Source organism: Aythya fuligula, chromosome 2 (genome assembly GCF_009819795.1).
Source record: "Aythya fuligula isolate bAytFul2 chromosome 2, bAytFul2.pri, whole genome shotgun sequence".
Lineage (NCBI taxonomy): Eukaryota > Metazoa > Chordata > Aves > Anseriformes > Anatidae > Aythya > Aythya fuligula.
In genome coordinates, this window is record NC_045560.1 from 83,424,022 (window position 1) to 83,447,791 (window position 23,770).

The window sequence follows — 23,770 nt, forward strand, 5'->3', positions numbered from 1 at the left end:
GAACTAAAACTCACACATAACTGGATTAAATAAAAGCAAAAGCAGTATAATGATATTTCAGTAACTGCTATTCAAATAGAATCTGAATCTGTGGCAAGATTTCTACTTGGCCTTTTGCAGCATAGTCTCTACTTTTGAGATGGACTTATTCAATGCACTATGTGAACAGGTACCGTGTAAAGGAAAAAAGAATCTGAGAGTTACAATGCAGTTTTTTAAGTGTTAAACCTTAATCCTAAATGCTTTTGCAGCTCTAAGTGTATTAAGGAATACATTCTGAGAATAGCTTGGCATTTTAATTGACACTAATAGGGATAAACATGTTTTGAACTATTAAAACTAGACTTTAATTTTCAGCTGAGTTGACATCGCACTGCTCGTAAAACTGGTTCGTGGGAAGATAGATTGAGATTACTTTCTTTCACGAGATTAGGGTTTAGAAATTGTTTCAGAACATTCAGGTATTTGTATAACCTGTGCTCGTATAGGATATGAATCTTTAACAGTGAACTCTGTTTTTACCAGAACCTGGAAACCACAACTGTTACGTTACACTGAATTTTGTTTGAACTTCTGGCCTTCCATCTTCTGAAGAACAACTTACCAACAGTTTTTTAAGATAATTATACATAAAATCCTCAAACTCTCTTTAATTCATGTGCTTAATTGATAGAAATAATCAGTCACAATTTCTCTTCTCCCCTTAAGTGTTTTTTTTAGTATGTTTTTTCTTGGAGTTGTGTGAAATCCCAACTGTCCCATTAGTCAGGACTTCTTAGATAAAGTTTTGTTATTAAATAATTATTATTGAATAACATGGCTAATTATCTCTAACTGGGGCGGAAAACAGTGGTTTTTTAAACCTTTTTTATCATTTTACGTAAAGATCTGATATACTGAAAATGTCAAATTGCTTAGGTGATTAATGGAAGCTATTAGCTTCCATTAAGCTAATTCTTAAAATGATTTTTTAAAGTCCAGCAGATCCAAAAATAAAAATATAAAAAAGACTTTAATCCATCTGTTTTAATAGAAATTTTGTTCATAACTGTCTATTTGATTATCCCTGGATGAAGCTGGGACTTCAGTCAGGTCTCAGGAAACTGAGAGCTGTCTTCAGTACATACAATCCAACTTTTCCAATGCAAATATAAGTTCCTTTATAAAATCTGCAGGTACCGCAAAATCAATTGTATCTTCCTATTGCCAGTCAAGCTTAGCACTTCAACAGTAATTTACTCATAACCAGACTGAGTCAAAACCAGCTGTGTCTCAGAATAGAAAATACCCTGTAGTTCTTTCAAATACTACTGTTAAAAAATATTTCCATAGGATCAGGGCACAAGCTTATGCAAATGCAATCATGTAAACCTTCTCTTGTCATCTTTTTGTTTTATAGGAAGCTATTCTCATTCCAGGATTTACATGTACTTTGCTGTCAAGTAAGCAATTGTGTATATAATACCACACAACAATTTAGGAAAAATGGAAAACACAAATAATGTTACCATAATCCACTGTTGACTTGACTTATTAAAGATAATATCATAGTCAAATAGGAGAGAAGAAATTTGAATCAGCTGTTTAAATTCACTCCCACTTTGTTTTCATTAGGACACCATACTATAAGTCTCGAAAAACACATTCTTTCTTATCTGAAATGTTTATTTCAATGGATGCTTTCCATTTCTTTAAATAATTCCACCTTTAAATGATTTTTAGAAAGTGATAAAACAGTGATAAAAATAACTTCTTTAAAGTGTTAGTCTTAACTTGAAAAACTAGTTATGCTTAGATGATTTTTCAGTTGATTAAAAAGGGCGCACACAAAAAAAAAAAAAAAAAAACAAAAAAAAAAAAAAACAGCAACCTGTTTTCCTGATTTTATTCCACTCTTGCTAATGATTGCCTAATCTAGGTAACAGGTGAAAATAATCAATGACAGCTAGCTATAGTAACTCACAGCCTTTGAGACTAAGCTTAAACAATTTTTTTTGTTGTTATTGTTCAGGTGGGAAACTGTCTGAAAAAAAAAAATCTATTACTAGATTTAAATCTATTCATGTTACTACATTTTTTACATTTTTAAACTAAAAGTTTTACTTGCCATTATTTTAACCCAATAGAAACCCAAGGCCTCAAGGACCTTTGAAATTATTACAGGCATGTATAAATGACAAAGACTTTTTACAACGCCTGTGTATGAAAATCTTTGCTTTGATATGATCATCATTTCCTTTACTTTTTCCTTCTTTTTTTAAGGAAAAAAAAAAAAAAAAAAAAAGTTAACCAAGAATTAGGTCATATACACCATTCCCAAGGCACAGACCAAGTAACCCTGAGGCTTATTGCTTCCACCTGAGAAGGCTAGGATTGACCAAAAAAGCAAACAGCCTCCACCTGTCTGGGCTTTTGGCTTGTCCAAACAAGAGGCTTAGTCACTGGGTGAGAAGTAGGCAGACAGTAGCTACAATGGAGGGGGCTGTACCTTCTAAAAGTTGGTCCTACCCCTTTTAACCTTCATTATCTCCCTAGTGCTCTCCCTTACCCTTCCTCCACAGCAGACATAACTGGAGCAGCAATGCACTTCTGGAGATCTGGTTTGGTTACCTTGTCCAAGACCAAGCCCCTTCTCTGACCTCCCCATGGGGGATGAGGCATGGAAACCTTTAAAGGTGATGCAAGAAAACTCTGGGGAGGGAATCAGCAGGTGAAGGAGTAGCTCTGTGAATCCTGTTTTAAGGTGAGTGCTCTGTCATGGCAGATAGCGATGGGGAACCAGGCAATCTGAGAGAAAAGGGGGTGTCTTCAGGCACCTCTCAGATTCTTCCAAAACCCTTCTGCCTCCAGCCTTCCCCTACAGAGGGTCCTCATTGCTGTGTGTTTCTCCCCTCTCTTCTGTTCCTGTGGTGTATCCTTGATTAAATGAAAATAAGTGTACTTATTATGATGCCTGGTAAATGAGCTGACCTCAAGGCAGGAAGGCAGGGCGCACAAAAGCCTGGTTTTAATCCTTCTCCAGGTAAAAAGACAATAGTAAAAAAAAAAAAAAAAAAAAAAAAAAAAAAAAAGGGAATTTATATAATGAAAAAAAAAAAAAAAAAAAGGGTGAGTAAGCGCAGAGAACGAGTATTTCTACCGCGGGACGCGGCACGAAGGGAACAAGGGGTCTTGTAGCCGCCTCGGGGGGGATAACATCGCTCAGGGCCCAGCGAGGAGCAGGTTTTTGGCTGTCGGGCAGGGCTGGGGAGAGCTGTGGAGGCACCGGGCGGGAGGTGGCAGCAGGGAGTCGCTGTGCGAGCTGGCGGTGGCGCTCCTCGGCGCCTGCCTGCGGGATGCTCGGGCGACGCCGCAGGTGTTAGCGCAGCCCCGGGGGTGCTGCAAACGGCCTCCTGAAGCCATGGCGCTGTCACAACACTCCAGGTCTCCCCCCTGCCCCACCCAGAGGGCCCCTCACCCCCGGGGAAGATGATGTTTACAGCCTTGCCAAACCGGCCGCGGCTCCTGGGGCTGAACGGCAGAGGGTAGGCGTTGCCCCCCAACGTGTGTCCCCAAGCACAGCGGTCGCCCCGATGTGCAAGGTGATGGTGAGAGTCCCATAACAGCATCCCCGCCGCCTGCCTCGGGGGCTCCGCACGGTCGGGTAACGGGCCCGGTGGCACGGCAACTTGCAGGTGAAACCCCATTTCAGTAGCTTTTCCCGCAAGTTTCTCAGCAAAGGGTTAAGCGCCGGTGTGAGTAAACACGACTCCCACATCCCTGACCCTCTTCGCTCGCAAAGAGACTCCTGGTAGGTTTTTCTACCCGAGGATTCCTAAGGATGCAGAGCGAAAACTGACGGAGAAACGAGCTGGGGCGTTTAAAAAAAAAATAAAATAAAAATCCTGCCTCCTCTCCGCTTTTACCCTTTGTGCCGGCGGGCCTCAAGTTTTACCCACCCCACCCGGCCGGGTTGCAGTCTCCCACCCCACCTCCGCGCCCCTTGCCCAGCTCCAACAGCACCGGGGGGGCCCGGGCGCGGCCCCGCCCGCTCGGCCGCGCTCCTGCTGCCGGGGAGGGGAGCGGGGAAGGGGGGCGGGAGGCGGGAGGGAGGGGCGAGGGCGGGAGCGAGCGGCGGCGGCAGATGCTGCGGCGGAGCCCGGCTCTCCTTCGGCCACAGCCCGTGGCCGGTGCGCCCGCCAGGCGCGCTGCGCTACGGCGCCGCCGCGCAGCCCTCGCCAGCCCCAGCAGCACCAGGAGAAGCAGCGGCAGCAGCAGCAGTACCAGGAGTAGCAGTACCAGCAGCAGCACCACCAGCAGTCCTGCGCCTTGCCCCGCGGGGCGGTGGGGGCCGAGCCCCGCCGCTGTCCTGCGGCGGAGCCCCCCGGAGCCGGCTGGGCGCGCTCACGGGGGCGCACCGGGGAGGGGGGGGATGAAGCCGAAGGTGCTGCAGCTGGGCAAGGTCAGGACCTTGCGGTGAAGACCGGGGCCGTCGCTCGCCCCCCCTCCCCCCCTTTTTTTTCCTTTTCTATCCTTGGACTGAGGATTTGCTGTTGGGTTTTGGAGGCTGCTCGGGAGGAAGCAGGGGGAAGCGGCGCCGATCGGTGAGTACGGCAGGCACAGTAATGGTGCCAGGTCCTCCCCTCCTTCGTCTTCCTCCCTCTGCGCGGTTATTTCTTCTCGGTGCGGGCTCCTGCGCTGCTCCCCTCGGTGAGGCAGCCGGGCTGGGCTGGGCTGCGTTTGTGCCTTCAGCGGAGAGGTGACAAAGTGCCTTATTTCCCCTCGTTCCTCCCAGCCCTTTCCTCCCTTTCTTCATACGCTGCCCGTCGCTTATGTAGGGCATCCGCGGCACCGTGCCTCCCGACGCCCTGCACTAATGCACTCGTTACGGCAGCGGGCTGGGGGAGAGCGGCAGAAGCAGCAGCAGGAGGATGAGGAGGAGGAAGGCTCCCGGGGACCCGCGGGCGGGGGCAGCGCCCGGCCCTGCGCGGAGCCCGCTCGGGAGGTGCCGCCGCGATGGGCCTGGGGCGGCTGCGGGTGTCCGTGTGTCTGTCCGTCTGGGTGGCCGTGTGTCTCCTGAGCAGTGGTGGGGATGATGGAGAGGAGGGGGGTTCTCCTTTGAAGCCGGCGTGCCCGAAATCCTGCGCTCGAGGAGCGGGCGGAGGGGGTGGGGAAGGAAGCCGCGCTGTGCAGCGCGATGCTCCGTTGATCTATATTTAATGGCTGAAAGGAAAGGCGCTTTGCTTTTCTTTACCCTTACCTTACTCTTATTCTGGTGTGTAATGTGCTCGCATCGATCGGGCGAAGCGTGGCTTCAGCTGAATCAAGTCACCACAGAGGAGGTGCAGCAGCGGCGCAGGCAGTGCGTGTCGTACACAAATTCATCTGGCCGGGCATCTCAGAGAAAAAAAATATATGGAAAAACCCCGAGGAGAAATCATTTTAGAAACCATGTTAAATTTCCCCTGGAGGGACTCGAGGCATGGATATGTGAAAGACTAGAATACAGTGTCTTGTTGTGCTCAGACATTTTCTTTCTCACAGTTTAAGTGGTAGCGTGTGCTTTGTTCTGATTCAGGGTGGCACGATTAAGCATTATAGGGGAATAGCTGACACTTCTAGAAAAATAGGTTGAAATGCAGAGGCCCTTCATTAAACAGCCAGCTCTTAACTTTATTGGCTGCAGTGGCTGATATTTGTGCACCTAAAACCGTGTATGCCTGGTAATACCTACTGGTAGTAACACGATTAAAGTAAAAACTTCACGTTGCAGGCTTTTTCGCAGTCTGTATGTAGGTAGTCTGTATGTAAAGTGAAAATATGAAACCTCCCAAACTGTAGTTTGTAGCTCTGTGTGGAGATGTACAGCTGTACCTCAAGGTATTGGGAGGACTACCTGGGATTGCGTGGAGTTTATGTAAGTCTGTTGTGGGCTTTTGCTAAACCAAGAGAAGGAAGAATATCTGTGTCATCCTGTCTTTAAGGATGTGTTCATCCTGTCTTGAAAAATGAGCTGATAAAGTTATCTAACTCCCATAGGCCAGCCTGATGTTTTCCAAGCAGCTCAGTTAGTTGGTCAGCGTAGAAATGACGTGGCACGAAGGGAGTGAAGTGCGGGGCTGCAGGGAAAGCTGCTGCAGGCTCTACCTGTGGGCCTCAGACCCCAACAGCCCCAGAGCTTCTGTGAACCACTTTGCATAACTTACTTGGATGCAACCCTGACCCTAAAACTAAACCACCAAGGAAGGGTGTGATAAATAAGCAGGGCTCGTGCGTTCTGTGATCAATTGCATCCCGATTGTGCTGTTCAGAGATGGTTTTTGCAGGCTGTTATATAAGAGAAGCTTTGAGGAGGGGGGGGAGGAAGAGTAGAGAACTGTGCTGTGTATACGCACCAAAGGAAATACCTCTCAAAGCTGCCAGTAGGAAGCAAAGTATTTATTTCTGAATGCCAATTGCATGGCTCTTTGTGGACTGCAAGAAAGATGCTTTTGGGAGGGAACTCCAGCTACTGTGCTTGAGTTCAGTTTGTCAGGTACATTAGCTCATGTTGAGCAGTGATAGATAGCTCATCAGTGGTACTAGCTTTTGACTTCTGTTATGTGTTGTTTTCTTTTAAGTATGCTCCCAAAATAATTTTGTCCTCACATAATGAACTCTGACAGACAGCTGCACAAAATAGAAATAGTATCAACTAAAAAAAAAGTGTTTGCATAATTCTTATTTGCATAATTTACCTTTGCTGATGGATGGTATCAATTTAATGGCTGTGATTTGGTGTAATGTGTTTGTTTCTCAAGATGTGTAAAATCAACTTATGCTACAAAGGAAGTGGTGGAACAGCTTATTTTAAGGGTTTTAAGAAATATGCTTTTAAGTAGGTCTGTAGATCGGCATGTAAATGGAGCAGATAACAAAATCAGCAGAACCCATGAGTGTTAAATTTTGCACTAAATTTCAGATACATTTTCTATTTCATGGTTCAGTGTGATACGATTTTTAGAGCCTATCACTTGTGAAAATTCCAGCATATCTTTGTTAGGATTTCAGACATACTTTTCAACAATTCCTAGAAGCAACTGTTTTCAAGACTGTCAGCAAGATAAGGAAAACACATTTATTATGGCACTATTTTCTTAAATAAGAACCTGTAGTTTTGATTCTTATTGATTGCACTTGTAGGTTGTGAAGTTTGCTATTTCTGGTTACAGCTTGCTTTGACAAAAATTAAGTGGATTGCTTCTCTCATTTTTGAAGATCTCAGTAAGATCTTAGCACAGGATGTGTTTTGGTTGATTATTTAACTGCACAATATTAAATTTAGTAGTTTGATTATGCACAACATTAGTAATTGTAAGAGAGGCAGGATTTTTAAATATAATGTGTTTATTTTTTTTTTAATGACAGAATGACTCTCAAATAGCACTAAAATGCTTTTGCTTCTGAAAGAGAGGTTGACTTTTCTGACAAGTCAATATGCCTGCAAAAACATTGTTTTTCTGCCTTCTTTTTTAAGGGAGAATGTGATGGTAAAATGTTGAGCTTAGTGTATCTTATCTCAATATAAGTTCTCTGAGTAGGACAGCTATGCTCGTGTATTGCAAACCACGCAATCCTTTGGTTCGTGGCACTTCAGTAGTTAGGTTTACTTGGAAGGAGGCCTGAACGGAGAGTGACACTGAAATAATTTCTTATGTTATGTTCTTTGGGATGCGCTGACTTGGTGTTGTGAATGGGTTGTAAGAGCAGATTGCCTGACCAGATTCTCTGACAGTATTGTGGACATTATAAATATAAAGGAAATGTGGTATCTGTTTACATAGAAAATGATAGCTATGTTAATAGATTTTCTTTTTTCTTGTATGAGTTACTTGTTTGGTGTAAAACTAGGAAATGGGGAAACATTATCTACGACAGCAAGTATTTAATATTTGTTTAAATTGTTCTTGGCAAGAAAACTTCTAGTGCATCATATTGGCTCTTAATCTGCCTGTTCTGCTTTACAAAATTCAATTATAGTAATAAGCAATAACTTCAGGAGACATAAAGTGCAGAAGAGTATGTATTATCTTGTCCTTTAGTCACTCCCTATTTTGCTTAAGTTTTTGTTTTGTTTTTTTTTTTTTTTTTGGGGGGGGGGAGGGAGGGAAGTCTTCTAATGAAATTTTAAAACTTTATATTTCTCAAACCTACTAAGAATGCAGTAACCTCCTTAAAATCTCCATATATAATAACAATATTTGGTGTTACATTTGGTTGTTTTACTGCATTCACCATTATAGTTTCACAGTATAACAAACTATTATTTTTCACCTGTTTTCATTCATTTTTTGGGAGCCAGAAATATGCAGAGTCCACATCAAGTAGTAATATAAATTTAAAACATCTGAGAGCCAAAGGGGCTTTTCATCTAATGTTCTCTAGGGGAAGATTTTGCATTTTTTTTCTCTCCCCACCCCTTTTTTCTTACCAAGTTTGCAGTTGACTTCATCTCCTGAAATCTTCACAATACAGTACTTTTTGTCAACAGAACTTCTTTTGGAAACTGACAGTAAAACTTACTTTTGTCTGCTTAGTATATATGGACTCCCTTTTCAGCTGTAGGTACATTCTTCTGTCCTAACACAGTCAAGTATTGTTCAATTGAGCAACACCAGAATATACCTATAAGGCTGAATTCTTGAAGGGAACCAATGAAATTAGGCATGTAGCATAAACAGGAATTTTGACGAGCTTCTTAATACTTTTAAACATGCTGGATGAGACTTTTACATATTTGTTTATCTCATGTTAATTTCATTTAAATCGCTAAAATGTTTGGGGAAATAATAGGAAATAAGTTTCAGTGTGGCAGTGGAGAATTGTTTTACCTTCTAGCACCACTAGAATTACTTAAATTTGTAATCTGTGTCCTAGAAGGGCATGTATTTCATATTAAAACCAGCAAGCAGTAAGGAAGATTGACTGGCAAGATTCTCGGGGGGTGGCTTGAGGCTCTATATGCTACATTTTGAGGAATGTATTATCTTTTAAATCCTGTTTCCCTATAGAGTGCTACTTCCACAATATTTGAAGATGGATATCTACAAAACACCGTACTGTGTGTTGAATATGGAACATGTGAACCTTACAATTTTTGTTTATATTTTTCCAACAAAATACTGGAACTTGAGAACGTACATGTTACTGGCTTGCTAGCAGACTTTTTGTCGGTGGTGTTGATTTCCTTTTATATACACTTAAATGATTTTATATTTATCTGAGTTTAACTCATACCAATGAGTGCTGGTCTCTGAAAACAATGTGCACAATCATAGAATCATAGCAAGGTCTGGCATTCTGGTATCTTCTCCTAATGTTGTACCTGTCTGGGCAGTCATCAGATTTCTTCATTCATGAACATGCACTTTCTCAGAAAGTAGGTTGTCGTAAAAGTCAAACTTGCACATTTAAAAATAATCATCCTTCTTCCTAAGAGGTTGACTGTTACCTTACTTGTTTGGCATGGGGAAAGGCAAAAGCTTTTTTTTTGCATGAAAAATGGCATGACATTGAATATGGAGATGTCTGAAAAAAAGACTGACCCAGAAGGCTGGGTCAGAGAACAGTTATCTAAGGAAACAACAGCTTAAATGTTTCAGCAATGTAAATGGCTCAAGGTTAGAGAAATACAGAAAGGAAAGCCTGTCTGGGCAAGCCTTGTTGCTGTCTTTATGCCAGAATTTTCAGAGAAATAGAGCTTTTTAAATAAGCAGATACCTGAAGGCATTTTTGAAATCATCTCTGTCTCACTTACATTTCTTACAACAGCTAAACTTCACTGCAGCTTTTGAACATGCTTAATGGCATCATCTTATTTCAGAATGGTTTGGTACCTTTGAGAGGGAGATTGCATGGTCTGGAAGCTGAAGTTTCTTGAGGTGTGGGAATTGGACTCCTAAACAGTATAAGTGCTAGAATGGGTCCACAAAATTGATCATGTGGTGCATTCTTGCAAATCAGTCTGTCATTCTATGAGCGTTTTTAAAAATTGTCAAATATGATTAATCATTTTGTTAAATTGTCTGAATATTTCTGATGAAGTAACTGTTCAGGGTATCCTGACTTTCAGTTCAGTGTCTAATCTTGTCTGACCAACTCTGCTTGCAAAAGTAGTAAATAGAATGAACAAGCTTTGGATATTAAAAAAATAAATAAATAAATGGGGGGGGGGAAGCTTGTGCTGTAGTGAAGCAAGTTGACAGTAGTTGACGAATCATTATTCTTGCCATTCTTGCTGCAAATATTTCTGAAGCTTGAGTTACAAATAGCATGTGGCTTTATGTATGGATTTCTACTGCAATGCTGAAGTATGTTATCTGGCAGTGCATGGAAAAACTTGTATATGCGAAAGCATGTCTCTTCTGTGTCAGTGTCAATAATATAGAAGGCCAAAATACTTTCTCAGAATGATCATTATGAAGAAACAACTAAAGATGCTTGACATTTGGTTTCTTTGTTTATGTCATTAAATAAGTTTTATGGCATTTAAGCTAAACAGAAAGATTTAGAGTAGCAGTGTTGGAAGCCTTGCTTAGGGATCACCAAATTAATTCCCAAGTGCTTCTCTGCTATGTCTCTTTTTTTCTTTTTCCTTTTTTAAAGTGAAGTTTGGTTTGCTCTGGGAAAAACAGCATTTGTAAAATGGCACACACCTCATTAAGGATTGACTAGTACACATGCTTTTATTTTACTAATGACATATAGCATGCTATAATTGAATGCTATTTTAGATATGTAGTGTCATTTCCTCTTTTTTTTACCTGCATAAATACAATGATCCTATAAAGATTTTTATGGGATCAGAAATATGTATTTTTGGATGAAAGTCTGACAAGCTTGGCAAGAACAAGTACGCTATTGCGCAAAGCCTCAAGGGTCTTGGTGGACTCTGACATCATCACTTCAAAGAAGGATGAGCAGGTTGAACATAATTAGAAACATGCATGTCTAATCGAAGAGTAAGTTTAGAATCGCAGATTTTTAAAAAGTGGCATTAGAAGCACTCATCATACAAAAAAATCTTTCATATAAATGGCAGCATTGAACAGAGGCCATCAAGTATTTAAGAAGTTTAGTGCACTATTCTATAAAGCAACTGTTTAATACACTGAGGTAAATAAGTGTTTAAAATGTGCCATTACATTTCATGCAGTAAAAACAAATACTGAAGCACGCATTTCTGGTCAAATTAGGGAAGTTCGTTAGCTCCTATGTGCTTCCTCTGGGATACTACCCACTTAATTCTCAGTGCTGACTGTTATAATGAGCTATCAGAGGATGGATAATACTCCTCATTTCAAAAAGAAACAAGTGCTTCCTTATATTCTCTGTCACTTCAGGCCTGCCTGGGTCTGTGCAGCAGCTACACTCTGTGGATGGAATGTGGGAGTACGATGTGAAAACAACACTTACATCTCTTTGCCTTTCTGAGATTGAGTTTTGATCAGTTGTCCTAAATGCTCCCTCTCTGTAAATACCTTTTAATTAGTTTATAGGATTAAATTCTTACTTTTCTGTCTCTGTCTGGGAGGTACAGTGTGTGTGTAAGTTTCACTGCTTTTTTGTCCCCAGACAATTTGAAGAGACATAAATTTTTGGTGGTAAATAATAAATATTTTTTTTTTCTAGTTCTTTTGCATTAGTAAGTTCTTTTGCATTAGTATAAAAAGCTTTAAACTGAGAAGACTTAGAGTGGTAAAACCAAAATTCTATACTCTGATCATGTTTTATGCCTTTGTTTTAGTTTTGAATGGCTAAAGCTTTGCACAGTTAGATTAAGTAAGGCAATTTAACTTGATTTCCAGAGTAAGATTCATTTTATTATTTTTTTAATATTTTTTTTTTTACTCTTGGATAAGTGCAACATCAATGTTTGAGGAATATAGTATATCTGGCACTTAATACTAGCTAAATGCCAGATAATCTTGACCTTCTGTCAGAACTTTGGTATATTGTATATTTCAGATCTGGCATCTCTGACCTGAAGCTGCAGGTGCTATTGGAAAGTGTACTGGGCAAAGTCACATCAAAGAACCTGATTTTCCTTTTTGTGTGTGTAGAACTACCTATATTTTTGAAGGTGCTGTATAGTATAAGGGTGGAGGTCCCTTTATAGGGTCTTATGGCCAAAGGCAGACCCTGGTTGCTCTCTCAGCAGAAGGGCACTTAAACCAGAACCTTGTCTCAGCTGGCCTATGAGGAACAGGGGTTTCCTCTACAGTGTTTCTCTGTGCACTGGAGTCTTCAGGCTGGCATGGCTGATGGATTGTTCTTTGAGGCTCTCTCAGCATTGTCTCCCCTCTAAAAATATCCAGCAGGGAGCTGCTTGGCTTTTGATCAGCAGTGATGACAATATTTCAGGTCCCCGAATGACAGATTGGTGGAGGTCTATTGACAGAGCAGACTGGGAGCAGTGATGTTTGTCAAGTAGCCAAAGAATCTCTGCAATATAAATGGCTTTTGCATTTTTCCCTGTGTCACAAAAAAAAAAAAAAAAAAAAAAAAATGGTGGGGGAAGGAAGGTGAGGACAGAGAGGCTGAAAGTCAAAGTCATGCTTGCTGTACTGTCAGTGAAGTAAAAAGATGATGATTCAGTCCTTTAACATAGATAGTTGAGCCAATCTGATGATTTCTAGTAAACATCTTTAGAAATGTTTTCCAGAGTGTTTATTCGCAAAAATATACAAGTTATAACAGGACATTTGTGCAGATACTCCAAACCAAAACAGTTCAAACATGCTTAAGATCTGTGTGCATCAACACTACTTATATGCTATAAGCAAGTATGAAACTAGCTGCACCTGCATCAAATATTGAAATCCCTTTTGCATCTTTATTACATATCATGTGTACTAAGCTCCAAAGCTGTGCAATTTTGTTTCTCCCCCAAGAAAAAAACAATAATATTCTTATTGAATTAGGTAACAGAATTTCAACAGATTCAATGGGAGATCTATGCTTTACAAGATGAAGCTCTGTCAGAAATATTTTTCCTTCTTTAATTTTTTCACCAACTTGACTCTTCCATAACTCTGTAATATCATGTTTGTGATGATGTAAGGGTTTTTGTTTGATTTAAAGAAAATCACAGGTATTTGCAGTGGCATCATAAAACAGGCAGAATGAGTAATCTCAGTACTAGTTCATAATTTTTCTTATAGTTCATTATTTATAAGTCTTGCCATACTGGGTCAAATGATCATCTTCCAACTTTGACTAATGTGTAAGAGTTCTAGGAGGGGGATGATGATGGAGGTGTGGGAAGGAGAAAGAAAGAAAAAATCATTGGTAGCTTGTTTAACTAATTCACTTGACAGAGATATTCTTCCCCACCTCCAGAACGGTCAGGTTCTGAAAGTGCAAGGCTTGTTTACCCAATGTTGTAGAGTGCTTGTCAATAAACTGTATTACTTTCTAGAAAGTAATACAAAGACCTTTAAAACAAGTAACTAAATATATGGAAATGTGTTCTTGTAGGGAATAGTTACATTTATTAATAGCGTTTAAATACCTACATTTTTCAAATACTTTTCAAATAAATCTTTATTTAAATATGGTCTTTTGGTTCTACTGTGGGTTTAATCACTACCATATATTGACAAGTAGCTGAAAACGATTTGCTTTTTTCACCTGGTTTTATTTGTCTAATTTGTCTGCTGTGCAGTAGTCATATTTTTGGTTAATAAATGAGAATGAGTGGCTGGTGTGAAAAGCCTGAGTTGACCATAAAGGATGGTACTAGTAGAAAAGTGAAGCTGTACTTGAAACTGGAGTAAGAGGGAGAATGGAAAGGAGTAGTGATTGCTCTTGAGGTTACAGAGTTAAAAGTGCAGATCTTTGAATAACTGTTCTACATACCTGTTGATCCCCTTTCTGAAATGCATTAGTCCTACACTGTAGATTGTAAGGGTACAGGTGAATCCTTACTATAGTCTCTTGAGCTGTTTCTCTGGAGATGTATGTGCTCTGTTTCTTCCCTGATGCACATTCAAGGTGATTTTAGTTTGTTCTTTTGGGTTCTACTCTTCTTTCATACTTGCCTACCTATCCACCAAAACCATGTGCTAGTAAACTTGTTAATACAGGTTAGGATGTTGTCACCTTCCAAAGAACTTGTCAGCGTTTGCATTGAAAGTAGGATTAATGAGTTTCACACTTCAATGATGTGGTTTAGTCTTCAGATCTGGAATAAGCTATGATACAGGTTCAGCTTTTTTCTGTTCATCTGAAGATAGTACTGCAAGCTTTGGGTATTCAGAATACATTCAGAAATATTGAGTTTTTTGTATGTCTGTTGAATGCACTTATAAATGTGGAATATTGTTACTTGAATAAAGCTTTCAAATAAAAAGATGAGAGAAAATTGAACTCCTTAAATTTCCCTTCTTATCACTAGGAAGTGTGGTAACCATCTGCAACTCAGACTAGTAAGACCTGTTCATCTGCATAGAATGCCTATATAATTTTTCTGAGTCTGAATTGAGTGATGTTTTTAAAAACAACTCTGCTTCTATGTTTTTGTAGTTATTTTAAATTTGGTTGCCTTTGTTACCCTTTTCACAGGCATATTGTGTGAATTTCCCAGAGCAAGATCTAAAACTATAGAAATGTTTAAGCTGGATCTTACTTTCTAGAAATCAGAAAGTACCTGTGAAATGCCACTAAAATAGAAGGTCTTGTTTCTTTTGTTTTTCTGAATTTGGATGTTTTCTGAATCGTGCTTTCCAGAAGTCTTTATAAATTTTATCAACTTGCACTCAATCAAGTCTAGTAAGTAGCAAGAAGAGGTTATAAGCAAGCTTTTAATAAAGACACAGTAGCTGTCTCCATTCTCTCTTTGAGAGAGAGCCATACACATTTGAGTGATTGCTGTCTGAGAATTAAAGTAACTTTTGTTTTTCATATAGATGTTCTTTAATTTTCTTTCTTTTTAAAGTGAAAATATTAGTTTTCTTACAGTGAAACAACTGAAAAAGGCTAAAACCTTATTGTATGTTGTGAATCAACTAAATTAATTAGGTAGTAGAAGAGAGGCAAATGAATAAAATCATATATCAAGGTGGTGGAATATATGTAAAGGCAGAATTGTCTATGTGGAACTGTTGTAGTATGGGCTTTCAGTGGCTGTTCTGATTCAGAAGGGAAATCAACCTCAGCAGCAGTGGAAGCTACAGCATCTCAGATGCCTGTGTAATACATCAAGAACCTTACCTGTTGGAATAGTGTGAGCTGAGACTCATTTTTGGTTTTGGATTGGCTAAAGGAGGTAATATCAGTGCAATAAATCCTCAACTACTTCAATGGAGTTTGAGGATGACTAAAATAATTCTAGTTTTGTATTCTCTTCCCTTCAATGTGCAATTTACAGCAGCTTATGTGAAAGGGTTAGGCACTTGTGATTTATTTCACAATACCAGGTTCTAGATATAAAGTATTTTTCTGAAGCACAGCTATACATCTGCATTACACAAGAACAGTCAGAGAAAGGAAGGCCAGCACAAAGCCTTTTCTTCTTTGCACATAAATCACTTTATAGAGCTTCTTTCAAAATGTGGCTTACCCTGCTGAATGCATTTATAGGACATTACACGAAGTTTCTGATGTTTTAATCTTCGTCTCTTTTTTCATATACTTGTAGAGGAGAATAACAATAAGGGGCTTGTAATTTAAGGTCTGAGTATTTCTACATCCAAAAATTTTGAAGTTTGAACCTTTTTTTTTAAATAGCATTTTTAATACTGCTTAAACAAGACATTCAAATATTAACCAAAACTTAACAAACGTATAAAGCAGTACTGCTTCTCTACTGAAAAGGTTGTTAGGCATTGGAGTAGGCTGCCCGAATTGGTTGAGACATCCCTGGAGGTCTTCAAAATACATTTAGATGTAGAGCTTAGTGATACGGTTCAGTGGAGGACTGGTTAGTGTTGGGTCAGAGGTTGGACTGGGTGATCTTGGATGTCTCTTCCAACCTAGATGATTCAGTGATTCTATAATTCTTTTTCTGTAATTCTTTTTATTTCAGATTTCCTCTTTTATATAAGACTTCTTGGTTGGTTGTCTTGAAAGAGTCATTAATGGCTTATATAAAATATTATGGAAGATCGTGTTGCCTTGTGAACTCATTGCATTTTTGCATTTCAGACATCTGGGATCGCTCCTGCTCTCAGGAGGATGTGAGCCCTACCATTGTTTAACAAATGTGTGTTATATATTAACAGTTCATCATACTACTTGGTAGAAGTAAGGTTTACAGCTGAAATTATTTTATGGTGCAAAAGGTGTTGTTAAGGGGGCTGAAGTCCCTAACTTTATATGTAGGCTAGCTTGTGGTAGGCGGCCTTGAAAATTCCTTCAGTCATCCTGCTCACAGTTCTCATTTCAAACATTTTTTTAACCATTCTACAGATGTGGAACCAAAATTTGAGTTGAAGTGTATTTACCTATTATGACTGGATTTCAGTGAGCTAAATTTTTTATGAAAACAGATCTGAAATAAACAGTTGTTGAAACTAGTTGTGAGTATCCCAGCATTTCTCACCTTGAGTGAGCTCAACAACTGAGTTAATCCCTGACTTTTTACAATCTATGACAAACAAGTCAGAAAGAAGCTTCAGCAGTATCTTTGTAGGCACAGTGGCACATAACCCATTCAGTCCAACCATGTGTTTGGAAAAATCACGTGCAGTAAATTTGTTAATGGTTCCATATATGAAGGACCATATGCAAGAATGCAGATGGAGTAACAGACTGCAATGCTAATTTATCAATCATCTAAGCAATCAAACATAGTGGTGGCTTTTTGTGTTGTACTACAGCAGTGTTTTGACAACTGAATTTAGATCGCAACCCTGTTGAACTGGTGCTGTCCAAAACATTTTTACAGATGGTCCTTGTGCTGAAGAGTTCGAAAAACGTAGCTAACACAACTGCTGAAGGGAAAACATGTATAAAAAGGTTGAAAACAGGTCAGGTACAAGCATGAAAACAGGATCCTGGTTGCTTATGTACTGTCTCCCAGAACATGCATCTCTTTTAGTTTTGCTCAAGCAAAGACTTGTCTCTTGATATACTGCTAACAGTGCATGGATGGCATAAAACTAACTTTTGATTGACTTCATGTGAAATTTTCACAAGTAACATTTTTATCATATCCAGGAGGCTTTTTTCCAAAACAAAATATCATTACTCAGCTTCCCCCTTCCCCCCAGAATGAATAGGGGGGTAGAGGAAAAGAGGAAGAATGTAAAATGTACTGATATTCTCTCATGAGAAGTTTAAAAAACTAAATGAGAACTTTCTAAGTGAGAACTTTCTTTTGTGAGAATAATGAAGCTATATAAAGCTCTCGTGCTGGTCTGTAACTGTAATGTTGTATTAATGTGGAGTGTGTAAGGAGCAGCATTAAACTCGTTTGTGAGCAAGAGTCTTATGCTATTGTTTCATCATGTGTTGAGAGAGAAGTGGAAAGACAACATCAGGTTAAGCCTTGCCTTGGTACCAGTAGTAATTTCCTTCCAATCCTCATTTTATTTTTTTAGTTTTAAGCAAAAAGAAGCAAGTGGTCTACATCAGAAAGATTGGGGCAAATGTTTGAGATTTCTATATCCTTTTTTTTTTTTTCATCAAATGGAGGTCAAGCTGATGTTGAAGTAATTAAAGATTCTGTCAGCTAAATACTTGGTATAGGTAGACCTTAGAATATTTGGACAATCTCTCAGCTTTTTTTGCTTTTGCTCTAACAAAACATAAAATGCTATTCTTTGTGTTTTTGTTTTGTTTTGTTTTGTTTGTTTGTTTGTTTTCTTAAATGCCTCCAAGGTTTTAAGATTTCCTGGAACTGTTCTTTTCTTAGATTTTCTTAGTATTTTTGTTTGTTTGTTTGTTTGTTTGTTTTTGTGTGTGTGTGTGTGAATATAAGGTTAAAACCACATAGCAGCCTGGGCTCGTTGTTTTAGCTCAGTGGATTGGAACGTAACCAGTGACTTATTTTTCCCCTTCATTAGGGTATGTCATGTGTCATGAAATACATCATCTTGTCAAAGAAATTTAAGCTAATATCAGCTTCAGTAAGGATCTGAGGTATGAGAACCCTTTTTTTTTTTTTTTTTTTTCCCCTGCAACAATAACATACGGAAGTAAACTGAAAAGATTTTGGGGGAGGAAGAAAGAATATATTTCAAGGCTAACATGGTTACTCAAAATAACTGTTTCTCCAACAAGGTAAGACAACTTTTTAAAATCAGTGTCAGAATGTTATTACAAGACAATAAAATGTAGTTTGTGTATTAGGTAGCAGCTGACTTTATCATTTAAGGTGTTTAAAATGAAGTAAATGTCTCAACAAGTCTAGATTTGACTTTGCCAGGATTGTATAATCATGTTTTTGATATGGCTGGTGAACTATATTGTTCTGGAATAACTTAGTAACATAATACACAATTAAAAATCTATTTGATGCGGTATTCGTTTTTGAAAAATCAAACTTGTCAAACTTATGAAATCCATGGGGAAAAAAAAAAAAAGTTCTGGCTTTGTAGCTGGTGCTATTTTGCCTTAAAAAAATAAAATAAGTCTTGCTGAACAAAACAGTTATGTATGGAGAAATTTAACCTTCACAACTAAGATACATTGATATACTTGTAGTCACCCTTTAAAGTATGCTCTGTTGGAATGTGTTCTGAGTTTTAGAACATCTGTCCTCTAATGTTTCTAAATGTCACTATTCTAAATACATCTTCCTAAGGTGATTATGCTTGTATACATTTATATTCTGGATGTTGCTCAAAACATTTTTTTTCTATTCATTGTTCCTCTAGGTTGTCAGATCACAATTCACAAGATGTGTAGTTAATAAATGACTTACATCGCAAAAGGGTAAATATAATAAGAATGGTAATGGTATTGCCTAAAGATATAATCTGAAGTGAAATTTCAGTTTAAAAATCATAGTTTCCAGGTGATAAGTTTGCTTACCGATAGATGCAGATATTGCAGAGTGTTATCTCCTTTATCCATTCTATCCACTAATTATTTTCTGTGCTCAGAGGATGGATAGACTTTGATTCTTTTTTTTTCCACATTTTTTCTTCTTGTAGACTGTTGCACAGTTGTGCACCCTTCCCTGACATCACTCCATTTCCTGTTCTTACATATTTTGCTCCATAATTCAGTACTTCTGTATTTTCATTTACTAGCTCACTTATTTTGTATCCTGCTTTTTGCTGAGTTAGGGCTCAGGCTGCTCTAAGTCACAGAGAAACAGAATTTACTTCTCAAATTTATGGTAACTTGATATTTTGTGGTATCACATTATTGCCCTGGACATAGATAAAGCTATCTCGGGGAGGTTCTAGTAGGGCTTTTTCGTGTATCACAGCGTGGACTTGGATCCATTCTTGCACTGTAACAGACCAAATGCTAATAGAGAGTTGGCTTCAGAATCAGCCTGTAGGCAACAGTGTATTTCTCTGTTGAGGAGTGGAGGAGTCACAGAATCACAGTTGCAGAATGGTTTAGGTTGGAAGGACAGAGATGAGCACAACTGAAAATTGCTTGGCTCTGTCTTCTTTGCACCCTCCCTTCAAATGTTTATGTTAAGCCCTCCTGAGCCTCCTCTTCTCCAGGCTGCAGTCCCAGATCTTTCAGCATCTCCTCACAGGAGGGGTGCTCCAGTCCCTTCATCATCTTGGTGGCCCTCTGTTGGACTCTTTCCAATGTGTCAGTGCTTTTCAGTATGTCCATTTGCAAAAAGACATGCAGTTAATGTACTTCATCATGTTATCTGTGCATTAAAATTTCTACTTTAGTACAAGCTTTAGGAGATTTAAAGTCTCTAATTATCTGTGAAAGGTCGTGATGATCAGGGAAGTCCCCGAGGACTTGGGGAAAACAAATGTCACTCCTGTCATCAAGAAGGGCAAGAAGGAAGATGTGGAGAACTACAGGACAGCCAGCCTCACTTCAGACCACGGGAAAGTAATGGAGCAAATCCTCCTGTAAATCATTTCCAAACACATGAAGGGCGAAGAAGGTGATTGTAAGTAATCAGCATTGATTTGTGAAAGAGATAACATGGTTGACCAGACTTATAGTCTTCTACAATGAGATGACTGTGGTGGACAAGTGGAGAGCATTTATCTCAACTTTAGTAAGGCTTTTGACAGTATCACACATCATTGTGGTAGACAAGCTTTTGAAGTATGGGTTAGATAAATTGACAGTAACGTGGACTGAAAACTGTCTGAATCACTGGGCTCAAAGAGTAATGGTAAGCAGCATGAAGTCCAGCAGGAGGCTGCTAATGGTGTACTCCAGGGATCAATACTGGATCCTTTATTGTCTAATGCTGTTGTTAATAATCTGGGTTATGGGACACATACGCTGTCAGCAAGTTCCCAGATGATTCAAAACTGTGAAGACTGGTTTATATACCAGATAACTGTGCAGCTATTCAGAGAGGTGTTGACAAGATGGAGAAATGGGCTGACAGGAACCTCATGAAGTTCTAACAAAGGCAGAAAGCCAAGCTCTGCTTGTGGGTAGGAGTAACATCTTGAGCCTCCGTCTAGGACCCAGAGGTCCTAGTGGATAAGAAGTTGAACATGAGCCAGCAGTGTGCTCTTATGGCAAAGACAACCAACAGTCTCCTGGGTTGTATTAGGAAAAGCATCATTGGGATGTGGAGGGAAGTGGTTCTTCCCTCTGCTCAGTACTGATAGGGTCACATCTGGAGAGCTGTGCCCAGTTCTGATGCAATTTTAGGTAATCCTCAACTGTTCTTTAACTTCTTCTGCTTTGGTATCTGCCAAAGAGAAATTCAGGTATTAGTGGGCTGCAACATCTATTTAACTGTTACTTGATTTCAAATGAGGAACAAAGTTTTAAACTGGGAATAGAAGCTGTTTGGGGCTAGGGAAAGGGGATCGAGTATAGGCCTGATGTGTTCCATCAGATGCTTGCTTTTGACACAGTAGGCAATTCTCATTGCTCTGTGAACTTGAGTTCCAGTGTTAGTATTCAACACTGGATGCATTAATTGTCCCAAGGATGTCATATGCATTGGTTACTGTAGGCTGTCCTGTGTGCAGGAGAAATGTCTTGGTAGATAAATAGCAAAGTAGTGTTCCAATGCTACCTGAGAACTTGGATGTAACAGTTTGTAAAGGAGCTCAAAGCTTTGCATAGTTTCTAGTAGGGCCCAAATGCCAGCAGTAAGGCTGCCTGTGGGAGCATCATTCAGCCTTGCCTAAGACCAGCTCTTCTACGTTCAAGAACTAAATTCCTGAAATTCAAAATACACGATAGCTAGAGCTGGATCCCTGAGGAGCCATCATCAAGACATTTCAAGAATCTTATTACAGTTTTCTCTGAAGCAGATACTCTGATTTTATTAGTGATTGGTCTTCATTTGGTTTTACCTGTGACTGATAGGGCAGTCTGCTTTGAATAAAGTGATGTGTATGTCTCAAATTACTCTGATAGTGAAACTGGCAAAGTGTGTTTTGTACTCACTTTCTTCTGTTGCTGCTGTGATATTCTGAACACTAATCCAAGTGGTTTTGATTTGCTTTCCTAACAAAAGTAAGTATAAATATTTTTGGCAGAACATCAGTAGTGTGAGTTAGAAAGCTTTGCATTAATGGCTTGCAGTTTCAAACTATCCTAAAAATAAACATCTCACAGTTGGAACCTACATGTTTGTGCTATCACTGATGGTAGGAAATGTCTCTTTAATATTCAGATTTTTTTTCCTTTTTTCTGTTCATAATGAAGCATCTTAAATGAGCTATTGTTTTCTTCTTTATTTTGAGGAAGTTGCTCAAAGCAGCATAACGAGTTGAAACACCCTGTATTTTCAGACTTGTAGGATAATAACAGAAAATTAATGCTTTGTTTGAGCACATTTGTCTTGGACCCGGAGAGCATGATCCACCAAGATTCAAACAGACCGTTCATCAATATATGTTCTAAGAAGTTTCATCCTAGCATCAGTTTGATCAAAAAGTCAGGAAGCATCAAGTAGTTTTGTAGTAGAAAGTCCTTTTCCCCTTTGTATTTTGTATGGACAAGGTTTGGGAGGAAGTGGTGGGCAAAATGTCTGGATGAATGTAATAGCAGATTAAATGATTAATACTGTTTTTATTCAGAGAACATTCACAACATTTAAATTACACCTTATAAGAAATAAAAATCCAACAAAATCTGTGTGATGCTAAAGGTATGGAATTTTATTTTAAAGCATTGCATAGATGGATGATCTGTTATTTTGTTCATTGTCTTTGGTTTCTTTTCTCATTACATAAGTTAAACTCTGTAGTATTAGAAACTTTCATGTGATGGAAAAGAGGTTCCTCTTGATTTCCAACAGAAGAGTAATAGTAGCAATGTGTCTTTCTAGTTTTTGATTATATAGACCCAGTAGACCTGGTCTAATTGAATGGGGCAAGCAATCTGATTACACAGATTGAAAACAGAGTTGTTCTTCTGGTGCATTGCTTTTTCACTCTAGAACAAACCTTTTCGTATCAGTCTGCATTTGTTTAAGGCTGCAGTTTTGGATCTTAAACTCCCAGATTCTGTGAAAGTTAAGTTTCTTCTGAACTGTTCCTCTGTGGGAGCAAAACCTCTAGAGGGTGCCCCAAACCTGCTTTCGGTTAAAGAACTTCCTAGGTCCTCTGGTATTGATGTCAGAAGTGCATAATTGTAGGTCAGAGTTCAGTTCCTGAAAGGTCTTCCTGCTATACCAGTAATTCATGTGCCTTAAATGACTGTTCCTTTAATGTTGGTTCAGAAGTCTTTCTACTCTGTGATGATAGTCATTTTTGAGTGTGTTTTCTTTTTATAGTAGGCAATATCTGTATGGCTGACAGGTCCGGTTTTGGATTTTTTAAACATATTTAATTTTAGTTCATAATTTCTCCATACTGGAAGAGCACACGATGTTTCTAATGTCGCATAGATCACACATTAAGATACGGTTTATTTGACCAAGACTAGATGTCTACAAGTTATATATTTACCAATTCCTTTCTCACTTGTAATCTTGCCCTAGACTGTGAGCTTCATTGCCAGGTTTGTTTAAAAAAAAAAAAAAAAAAAAAAAACAAAAAAACAGGTACTTTTAACATTGTACCTGTTTAAATATAATTTTATATATGTATATATGTGTATGTATATATATATATATATATAAATTACATATATATATATATATATATATATATATATATATAGGTTTTAATGGTAAAGACAAAAGCTTAAGGAACAGTTTCATTAAATACTTATTCCTAATTGATTTCTTGACATGAAAGCATATTTCAAGAGAAAGGAGACAAGATTTTTAAGAAACACTGCTTAATAACTGTTAAACATATGAAATATGATGAAACCTTGCCAGCTGAACTGTGTATCAACAATGTCACTGCCAATCAGCTGCAGCTACTGGTGAAGAGGGCACCATCAGAAGCACAGCTTTAGAGGGCTAGTAACTGTTCCTGCTGCACACTCTGAGGGGCTGAATTTTGCATTATTTTTTTTTGTCTCTTTCCTTAGATGCATACCAAAAATATCTGGATATGTTCATATATTCATAGTTCAAAATAAATTCGCTAGACTTAAAATGGTTGTAGGCAGTAATGACATGTATTTAAAAGTAAGATGGTATATCAAAGATGGAGTCATCACATTAAGAACCTTCTTCTCCAGCTTTTAGGGGAGTTGTAGATATTTGGAAGCTTCTGCTGTGAAA

At 39.0% G+C, this 23,770-nt stretch overlaps 1 protein-coding gene across 6 annotated transcripts in view; it reads left to right on the forward strand.

Moving 5' to 3' along the window:
• The first annotated feature begins 4,373 nt into the window (after positions 1-4,373).
• CTNND2 (catenin delta 2) overlaps positions 4,374-23,770 on the forward strand; it is a 641,797-nt gene continuing 622,400 nt past the window's right edge. For 2 of the 6 annotated variants that reach the window (XM_032182073.1, XM_032182078.1), the window contains exon 1: positions 4,374-4,583. The gene's annotated coding sequence lies outside the window, so the exon portion shown is untranslated. The remainder of the gene's footprint in view (positions 4,584-23,770) is intronic. The other 4 variants (XM_032182072.1, XM_032182075.1, XM_032182074.1 and 1 more) reach the window with 2 other exon arrangements.